Raw genomic sequence first — 10615 nt, forward strand, 5'->3', positions numbered from 1 at the left:
AAGAGATGCTCTGTATTCTTGGTGCTTGGGGGGGCAACAATGGGAGGGCTACTAATGTCCTGGCCCCACTGGTGGACCTCCTGATGGCACCTGGGTTTTTTTGGCCACTGTGTGACACAGAGTGTTGGACTGGATGGGCCATCAGCCTGATCCAACATGGCTTCTTTTCTGTTCTTATGTTAGGAAGGGAGGAAGGGAAAGAAGGAAGGAAAATAAATAGGGGAGGGAAAGGTGGAAAGAAAGCAACTTTAAATGGCTGGCTTGGCTTGGAGAAGTGATTTAAAGAGAGAAATGCTTTCTCCAAGCTGGCCAACGGGGCAATGGGGGCTTTGAGAGCCACACAATATGTGTGAACAAACCACATGTGGCTCCCAAACCACGGTCTCCCCCCCCCACGCCACCCCGCCTAGGACTCTGCAGGTGCAAAGTCAGCACCAGCTGCACATGGGGTTTGAGCTGAACTTAGAAAACAGCAAGAAAGAATAGAAAGGAATCTGGGGGTGGGCAGGTGGGATTAATTGCAGCTCTCTCTCTAAATACAGCAACAATCGCTTTCTTTGCACTTTTGATGGAAGAGCTCATTGCAACCCAAGAGTCAACGTACTCCTTTGCAATAATATCACCTCTCTTCCTTTATCATCTGATTATCTCCAGTTCCCTGGTGGAGTGGTTAAGTGTGCAGACTCTCATCTGGGAGAACCGGGTTTGATTCCCCACTCTTCCACTTGCACCTGCTGGAATGGCCGGTTTGGTGTAGGAGAGCCGGTTTGGTGTAGTGGTTAAGTGTGCGGACTCTTATCTGGGAGAACCGGGTTTGATTCCCCACTCCTCCACTTGCACCTGCTGGCATGGCCTTGGGTCAGCCATATCTCTGGCAGAGGTTGTCCTTGAAAGGGCAGCTGCTGTGAGAGCCCTCTCCAGCCCCACCCACCTCACAGGGTGACTGTTGTGGGGGAGGAAGGTAAAGGAGATTGTGAGCCGCTCTGAGACTCTTCGGAGTGGAGGGCGGGATATAAATCCAATATCTTCTTCTTCTTCTTCTTCTAAAGGAGATTGTGAGCCGCTCTGAGATTCAGAGTATAGGGCAGGATATAAATCCAATAGCATGATCTTCTTCTTTGGTTAAGTGCATGGACTCTTATCTGGGAGAGCCAGGTTTGATTCCCCACTCCTCCACTTGCACCTGCTGGAATGGCCTTGGGTCAGCCATAGCTCTCACAGAGCTGTCCTTGAAAGAGCAGCTTCTGTCAGAGCTCTCAGCCCCACCCACCTCACAGGGTGTCTGTTGCGGAAGAGGAAGGAAAATGAGATTGTAGGCCGCTCTGAGACTCTGTCTTTGAAAGGGCAGCTTCTGTCAGAGGTCTCTCAGCCGCACCCACCTCACAGGGTGTCTGTTGAGGGAGGAGAAGGTATAGGAGATTGTAAGGAGATTAAATTTTTATGTTTAAACTTTTATATTCTTATATTAGATTTTATATGCTGTAAGCCGCCCTGAGCCACCTGGTGGGAAGGGCGGGATACAAATAACAAATAAACTAAACTAAACTAAACTAAACTAAGCCGCTCTGAGTCTCTAATTCAGAAAGAAGGGGGGGTATAAATCTGTCGTCGTCTTCTTAAAAAAAAAATCAGCAACGGCAATTAAAAAAAAAAAACGCTGATCCCATTATGTCATTTCCCTCTGATGGCATCTTCTAAAGACAAATTTAATTTTTACTCTTGCTTTAGGGTCAGCTTTGAATTCTCACCCGTATATTCATCATGCAGGAAAGAAGATTCGTGGCAAGGAAGAGCTATAACTCATCCCGTCTCTCCTCTTCCTTCCCCCTAATCCAGTTATACCGGGAAGACTAAGATGTCTTCCAGCTCCTTCTCCTTTTGCTGGTCTTAAAACACAGGGAGTTTCCACCCGTTCCGGGCCAGCTTACAGAGAGAGACATTTCGAAAGGAGTTTTCTTTCCTCTGGCTCTCTGCTTGTCTCTCAGCAGCAGCGTGGGTCAACTTTTGATACTCCCTACTGCAGGGTTGCCAATCCCCAGGTGCGGGCAGGGGATCCCCCGGTTTGGAGGCCCTCCCCCCGCTTCAGGGTCATCAGAAAGCCGGGGGGGGGGGGAAATGCCTGCTGGAAACTCCATTGTTCCATATGGAGAACAATAACGGAGAATTGACCTGCAGGTATCTGGAGCTCTGGGGGTGGCTGTCTTTTGAGATAGAGGCACTAAACTGGCAGCATAGCAGCTGGTGCCTCTCCCCAAAACACCCTCCAAGTTTCAAAAAGATTGGACCAGGGGGTCCAATTCTATGAGCCCCCAAAGAAGGTGCTCCTATCCTTCATTATTTCCAATGGAGGGAAGGCATTTAAAAGGAGCGTGCTCCCTTGAAATGTGATGGCCAGCACTCCCTTTGGAGTTCAATCGTGCTTGTCACAACCTTCCTTCTGGCCCCACCCCAACGTTTCCTGGCTCCACCCCCAAAGTCTCCTGGCACCACCCCCAAAGTCCCCAGGTATTTCTCGAGTTGGACTTGGCAACCATATATGAAAGCCACTTTGCTTCAGCTTGTCTGCCAATTTGCAATGTGAACACGAGAATACTGGCAGAACACAAGGTTTTCTGCTGTCCCAGATACTGTACAGGTTGGAAAAAATATACATGCTTATACTCATTTGTTATGAGGAGAAGACTAAGGCCGTTTTCCCACTCACGTTTTACTGGCGCCACGACCATCCTGACGCCGGCGAATCTGCCTGGATTTCGCATCAGAAGCTCCGGCGCTCCCAGAAGCGCCGGCTACTTCCGTCGCTAAGCCAGCGCAAACGGAAATCGCAAAGATGCAGGAAAACGTTTGCGCTGGCTTAGCGACGGAAAGCGCCGGCGCTTCTGGGAGCGCCGGCGCTTCTGTTGCGAAATCCAGGCAGATTCGCCGGCGTCAGGATGGTCGTGGCGCCAGTAAAACGTGAGTGGGAAAACGGCCTCAGTCGATAGAATGAAGATTCACTGCTGTGCGACTGAGAGAACCTGGCAAAGCAAGCTATCTTCCCTCCCCTTCATCCCCAAGGGAGGAGCCTCAGCCAAAGGAACATAAGAACATAAGAGAAGCCATGTTGGATCAGGCCAATGGCCCATCCAGTCCAACACTCTGTGTCACACAGTGGCAAAAAATTTTATACAGACACACACACTGTGGCTAATAGCCACTGATGGACCTCTGCTCCATATTTTTATCTAAACCCCTCTTGAAGGTGGCCATGCTTGTGGCCGCCACCACCTCCTGTGGCAGTGAATTCCACATGTTAATCACCCTTTGGGTGAAGAAGGACTTCCTTTTATCCGTTTTAACCTGGCTGCTCAGCAATTTCATCGAATGCCCACGAGTTCTTGTATTGTGAGAAAGGGAGGAAAGTACTTCTTTCTCTACTTTCTCCATCCCATGCATTATCTTGTAAACCTCTATCATGTCACCCCGCAGTAGACGTTTCTCCAAGCTAAAGAGCCCCAAGCGTTTCAACCTTTCTTCATAGGGAAAGTGTTCCAGCCCTTTAATCATTCTAGTTGCCCTTTTCTGGACTTTCTCCAATGCTATAATATCCTTTTTGAGAAAACAGAGGCTTTGCTTTGTCGCTCCTGTGCGATTGAGCAAACCTTGCAAAGCAACCTGTGATGCAGAAGGAAGCAAGAGAGACGGAGAAGAAAGTCGATGACTGCCAGTTGCTCAGGGGCCTGATAGCAGCCCTCCAGGGGCCTGCTTTGCTTTAGATTATGCACGAGGCACAGAAAGCACCCTCCAGGTATTCCCTCCGGTGTAAGAGAGGAAGCCTGACTTTGTAGCTGTTGGACTTTTTCTTTTGCAAGTAAAACGATTAACCGCTGAAAAATATCGCTACCCAATTAATCTGGGGAACTTTTCCAATTCAGCTGGAGGGGATTAAACGGATTGACGTACTCAGCAAAATCAGCCCAGTGCTGCAAACGTAATTATAAAGCGTTCCTTTGAAGTTATACGATGCAGAAACCCGGGGCGGGGTTAAATTAAACCCTGAATTCTCAGGATCCTAAACTGGACCGCGGAAAAGAACTCTTGCAGATAAAACTTTTGCACATGTTTAAAGACCTCGACGTGAGACCTTGGAGAGCCCAATTCAGTCTAAGGCAGCTTCGTACTCAAGCAAGGGTTTTTTTGTAACAGGAACTCCTTTGCATATTAGGCCACCCCCCCACCCCCGATATAGCCAATCCTCCAAGAGCTTCAGGGGCTCTTAGTACAGGGCCTACTGTAAACTCCCACTGCCCTATTGGCCAGCTTGGAGAAGACATTTCTCTCTTTAAATCACTTCTCCAAGCTGAGCCAACCAGTGGCTCGGAGAATGCATTTAAAGTTAAAGTTGCTTTCTCTCTACTGCTCCCTCTGCCAGGAGCTCCTCTGCGCATTAGGCCACGCCCCTCCTGATGTAGCCAATCCTCCAAGAGCTTAGAGGGCTCTGGGTATAGGGCCTACTGTAAACTCCAGGAGGATTGGCTACATCAAGGGGGTGTGGCCTAATATGCAGAGGAGCTCCTGCTAGAAAAACAGCCCTGTGCCCCATCTATCTCCCTTCCTCCCTCATGGCTCTCAAACATCTGAAGTTTATTCTTTGTGGCTCTTACATTAAGCAAGTTTGGCCATCCCTGGTGTGAACATTCGCGTGCGCCCACATTTTGTCTGAAGCAGTGTGCGTGCACACAAAAGCTCATGCCTTGAATATAACTTTGTTGGTCTTGAAAGCGGCACTGGACTCAAACTTTATTCGGTGGGAAAGCTGCACCCAAAGGTGGAAGGAAACAAAGGTGGGAGGGACGATGGCTCAGTGGTAGAGCATCTGCTTGGTAAGCAGAAGGTCCCAGGTTCGATCCCCGGCATCTCCAACTAAAAAGGGTCCAGGCAAAGAGAAGAAGAAGAATTGCAGATTTATACCCCGCCCTTATCCCTGAATCAGAGACTCAGAGAGGCTTACAATCTCCTTTATCTTCTCCCCCCACAACAGACACCCTGTGAGGTGGGTGGGGCTGAGAGGACTCTCACAGCACCTGCCCTTTCAAGGACAACTCCTATTTATTTATTTATTTTATTTATTTATTTTATTATTTATATCCCGCCCTTCCCAACAAGTGGCTCAGGGCGGCTCACAACACAAAGTTGCATATAAATACGATTTAAGCATAAAACAGTTAAAATGATTAATACATTTAAAATTTTAAGACATTTAAACCATTTAAAGCATTAGGGACAGCAGAATTCTAGTATAACCACACTTGGTTTCTTGTACCAGCTAGTTATAGGCCAGCCGGAAGAGGGTTGTCTTACAGGCCCTGCGGAACTGAGCAAGGTCCCGCAGGGCCCTCACCTCTTCCGGCAGCTGGTTCCACCAGGAAGGGGCCATAACCGAGAAGGCCCGGTCCCTGGTAGATTTTAAACGGGCTTCTTTTGGCCCGGAGATAACTAGGAGATTTTGAGTTCCCGATCTCAATACTCTCTGGGGAACGCGTGGGGAGAGACGGTCCTTCAGGTAGGCAGGTCCTAGGCCATATAGGGAGAGCGATGGCTGACCCAAGAAAGCGATGTCTACGAGAGCAATGGCTGACCCACGGCCATTCCAGCAGGTGCAAGGACTCAAGGGTTTGATTATATTGGGGAGGAACAGTGACTCAGTGGTAAAGCATCTGCTTGGCATGTAGAAGGTCCCAGGTTCAATCCCCGGCATCTCTAACTAAAAAGGGTCCAGGCAAGTAGGCGTGAAAAACCTCAGCTTGAGACCCTGGAGAGCCATGAATGGGGCTGTGACTCAGTGGTAGAGCATCTGCTCGGTAAGCAGAAGGTTCCAGGTTCAATCCCCGGCATCTCCAACTAAAAAGGGTCCAGGCAAGTAGGCGTGAAGAACCACAGCTGGAGACCCTGGAGAGCCATGAATGGGGCTGTGGCTCAGTGGTAGAGCATCTGCTCGGGAAGCAGAAGGTCCCAGGTTCAATCCCCGGCATCTCCAATTAAAAAGGGTCCAGGCAAGTAGGCGTGAAAAACCTCAGCTGGAGACCCTGGAGAGCCATGAATGGGGCTGTGGCTCAGTGGTAGAGCATCTGCTCAGTAAGCAGAAGGTCCCAGGTTCAATCCCCGGCATCTCCAACTAAAAAGGGTCCAGACAAATAGGCGTGAAAAATCTCAGCTGGAGACCCTGGAGAGCCATGAATGGGGCTGTGGCTCAGTGGTAGATCATCTGCTTGGGAAGCAGAAGGTCCCAGGTTCAATCCCCTGCATCTCCAACTAAAAAGGGTCCAGGCAAGTAGGCATGAAGAACCTCAGCTTGAGACCCTGGAGGGCCATGAATGGGGCTGTGGCTCAGTGCTAGAGCATCTGCTCGGTAAGCAGAAGGTCCCAGGTTCAATCCCCGGCATCTCCAACTAAAAAGGTTCCAGGCAAGTAGGCGTGAAGAACCTCAGCTGGAGACCCTGGAGAGCCATGAATGGGGCTGGGCTCAGTGGTAGAGCATCTGCTCGGTAAGCAGAAGGTCCCAGGTTCAATCCCCGGCATCTCCAACTAAAAAGGGTCCAGGCAAGTAGGCGTGAAAAACCTCAGCTGGAGACCCTGGAGAGCCGCTGCCAGTCTGAGTAGACAATACTGACTTTGATGGACCCAGGGTCTGATTCAGTATAAGGCAGCTTCAGATGTTCATCGAACGTTCATCTCAATGGTCAGCAAAATACACGAAAGAATATGTTGACTCCCTCTCCTCCTGCCACTGCATAACAACTGCACAGGCGTCACGGAAAGGTCGAGAGGTTTAAAACGCTGTGCTTAAAAACGCCACCATTTTACAACTAGAACACCGTCAAAGGCTGCCAACCTGCCTCTGGGATGCCAATTGACACAAAAGAAGAGCCATAAAAAGAACCGGCAGCCCGGCCGTCGTCTCACAGAACAAGAAACAGAGCAATCCCCGAGCCCATTATTTTTATGGGACCGATGAATTTAGAACTGTGACAGTTTGAAGTCTGCAGTGGACCTTGAGGGAGGCACGGAACGCTCACAAACGCTGCAACCGCTCGGGGTGAAGACGCCAGTGTAGGTGGCCAATTGCTGCAGTTTTTGGAAGAAGAAAAGGAAGAAGGAGAAATAACTGGATTTATATCATGCCCTATACTCTGAACCTCAGAGCGGTCACAATCTTCTTTACCTTCCCCGCACAACAGACACGCTGCGAGGTGGGTGGGGCTAAGAGAGCTCTTACAGCGGCTGCCCTTTCAAGGACAACTCCTGCGAGAGCTACGGCTGACCCAAGGCCATTCCAGCAGCTGCAAGTGGAGGAGTGGGGAATCAAACCCGGTTCTCCCAGATAAGAGAGCTCTGGCTGACCCAAGGCCATTCCAGCAGCTGCAAGTGGAGGAGTGGGGAATCAAACCCGGTTCTCCCAGATAAGAGAGCTCTGACTGACCCAAGGCCATTCCAGCAGCTGCAAGTGGAGGAGTGGGGAATCAAACCCAGTTCTCCCAGATAAGAGAGCTATGGCTGACCCAAGGCCATTCCAGCAGCTGCAAGTGGAGGAGTGGGGAATCAAACCCGGTTCTCCCAGATAAGAGAGCTCTGACTGACCCAAGGCCATTCCAGGCAGCTGCAAGTGGAGGAGTGGGGAATCAAACCCGGTTCTCCCAGATAAGAGAGCTCTGACTGACCCAAGGCCATTCCAGGCAGCTGCAAGTGGAGGAGTGGGGAATCAAACCCGGTTCTCCCAGATAAGAGAGCTCTGACTGACCCAAGGCCATTCCAGCAGCTGTAAATGGAGGAGTGGGGAATCAAACCCGGTTCTCCCAGATAAGAGAGCTCTGGCTGACCCAAGGCCATTCCAGCAGCTGCAAGTGGAGGAGTGGGGAATCAAACCCGGTTCTCCCAGATAAGAGAGCTCTGACTGACCCAAGGCCATTCCAGCAACTGCAAGTGGAGGAGTGGGGAATCAAACCCGGTTCTCCCAGATAAGAGAGCTCTGGCTGACCCAAGGCCATCCCAGCAGCTGCAAGTGGAGGAGTGGGGAATCAAACCCAGTTCTCCCAGATAAGAGTCCGCACACTTAACCACTACACCAAACTGGCTCTCAGGGTGGGCTTTGAAAAACCTCTTGTTGAGCCCCAGAGGCATCAACTGAAATAATAGACTAATGGAGTTGGAAGGGACCCCCAAGAGTCATCTAGTCCAACCCCTTGCACAATGCAGGAAATTCACAAATACCTCCCCCTTAGTTCACCGTATCAGCATTACTGTTAATGGCCATCCAGCCTCTGTTTAAAATCTCCAAGGAAGGAGAGCCCACCACCTCCCGAGGAAGCCTGTTCCACTGAGGAATCGCTCTAACGGTCAGGAAGTCCTTATTGATTTTGAGCCGGAAACTCTTCTGATTTAATTTCAACCGGATGGTTCTGGTCCTACCTTCCGGGGCCACAGAAAACCATTCCACACCATCCTCTAGATCAGGGGTGGGGAAACAGTGGCTCTCCAGATGTTTTTTGCCTACAACTCCCATCAGCCCCAGCCACTGGCCATGCTGGCTGGGGCTGATGGGAGTTGTAGGCAAAAAAACATCTGGAGAGCCACTGTTCCCCAACCCTGATTTAGGTGACAGCCCTTCAAGTACTTGAAGATGGTGATCCTATCACCTCCGGGCTAAAACCAATGGCCCATCCAGTCCAACACTCTGTGTCACACAGTGGCCAAAACCCAGGAGCCATCAGGAGGGCTATCAGTGGGGCCAGGACACTAGAAGCTCTCCCACTGCTGCTCCCCAAGCACTAAGAATACAGAGCATCACTTGCCCCAGACAGAAGAGTTCCATCTCTATCAAAGATTTCAGGTTTTCATGGCTGGTAACATCATTAGGGTTTGTAGAATCTTTCGGGATCAAGTGCCGTGTTCTACTGGAGAAAGTTTTCCTTCCAGACGTTTCGTTCTCAGCTGCGGAGAACATCCTCAGTGGCGTTGCAGCCGGAGCAGGCGCTCTGACCTTCTTGGCTGCTGTGCATTGAGAGTTCCATCTATACCTTGTGGCTAATAGCCACTGATCGACCATTGCGCCATATGTTTATCCAATCCCCTCTTGAAGCAGCTTGTAGCCACCATCACCTCCTGTGGCAGTGAATTCCATTCGCTAATCACCATTTGGGTGAAGAAGCATTTCCTTTTATCTGTTCTACCACGAATGCTCAGCAAATGCGTTGAAGGCTCGCGAATTCTTGTCTTGTGAGAAAGGGAGAAAAGGACTTCTTTCTCTACCTTCTCTATCCTATGCATAATCTTGCAAACTTCTTATGTCATCCCTCAGTCAACATGTGCTAAAGAGCCCCAAGCGCTTTAATAATCTTTCTTCACAGTGTTCCAACCCTTTAATCCAGGGCTGCCGAACTCATTTGTTATGAGGGCTGGATCTGACATAAATGAGACTTTGTCAAGCCGGGCCATCTGTGTACCTATTTAAGATTAGGTAGCAGAGATATAAACATTTTAAAGGACACAGACAAACAAACGTGACTAAAACCTTCCGCCTTAAAATAAAACATGCTTAAAACATGCTCAATGCACAGCAGCCAAGAAGGTCTGAGCGCCTGCTCCGGCTGCAACGCCACTGAGGATGTTCTCCGCAGCTGAGAACGAAACGTCTGGAAGGAAAACTTTCTCCAGTAGAACACGGCACTTGAGCCCGAAAGATTTAGCGCTCGTTGGTCTTAAAGGTCCTTTTCTTTGTATTTATCCCATGGGATCCAGCGAACTGGGCAAAGGAAGCTCTGGCTATTTTTAAAGGACACAAACATTACTAAAAAAAATAAAACCCCTTAAAATGAAACATGCTTAAAGCATTAGCACTTCTTGGTCTTAAAGGTGCTTTCTTTGTATTTCTCCAGTTTGGTGTAGTGGTTAAGTGTGCGGACTCTTATCTGGGAGAACCGGGTTTGATACCCCACTCCTCCACTTGCACCTGCTAGCATGGCCTTGGGTCAGTCATAGCTCTGGCAGAGGTTGTCCTTGAAAGGGCAGTTCCTGTGAGAGCCCTCTCAGCCTCATCCACCTCACAGGGTGTCTGTTGTAGGGGAGGAAGGTAAAGGAGATTGTGAGCCGCTCTGAGACTCTTCGGAGTGGAGGGCGGGATATAAATCCAATATCATCTTCTTCTCCCATGGGATCCGGGGAACCGGGCAAAGGAAGCTCTGGCTCTTTCCCTCCCTCCCCCGGGGACCAGAAGGGGGAGGAGTCTCAGCCAATGGAGAAAATAGAGGTTTTGCTCTGTAGCTCCTGTGCAACTGAGCAAGCCTGGCAAAGCAAGCTGTGATGCAGAAGGAAGCAAGAGAGAGGGCGAAGGAAGCAGATGGCAACCAGTTGCTCGGGGGCCTGATAGGAGCCCCTAATTAAACTTTAATCATTCTAATTGCCCTTTTCTGCAATGCTGTAACATCTTTTTTCAAGGTTCATTTCGTAGAAAAATAGGTGGTGGAGCCCATCCAGGGATTAAGAACATAAGAACATAAGAGAAGCCATGTTAGATCAGGCCAATGGCCCATCCAGTCCAACATTCTGTGTCACACAGCGGCCAAATACACACAATCACACA

At 49.8% G+C, this 10615-nt stretch overlaps 1 non-coding gene across 1 annotated transcript; it reads left to right on the forward strand.

The window, feature by feature from the left end:
- The first annotated feature begins 6081 nt into the window (after positions 1–6081).
- On the forward strand, positions 6082–6153 carry TRNAT-AGU (transfer RNA threonine (anticodon AGU)). Its single transcript has one exon. It is a non-coding gene; the product is annotated as a tRNA-Thr (tRNA).
- The last annotated feature ends 4462 nt before the right edge of the window (positions 6154–10615 follow it).

The sequence above is a fragment of the Heteronotia binoei genome, unplaced genomic scaffold (assembly GCF_032191835.1).
Source record: "Heteronotia binoei isolate CCM8104 ecotype False Entrance Well unplaced genomic scaffold, APGP_CSIRO_Hbin_v1 ptg001704l, whole genome shotgun sequence".
NCBI lineage: Eukaryota > Metazoa > Chordata > Lepidosauria > Squamata > Gekkonidae > Heteronotia > Heteronotia binoei.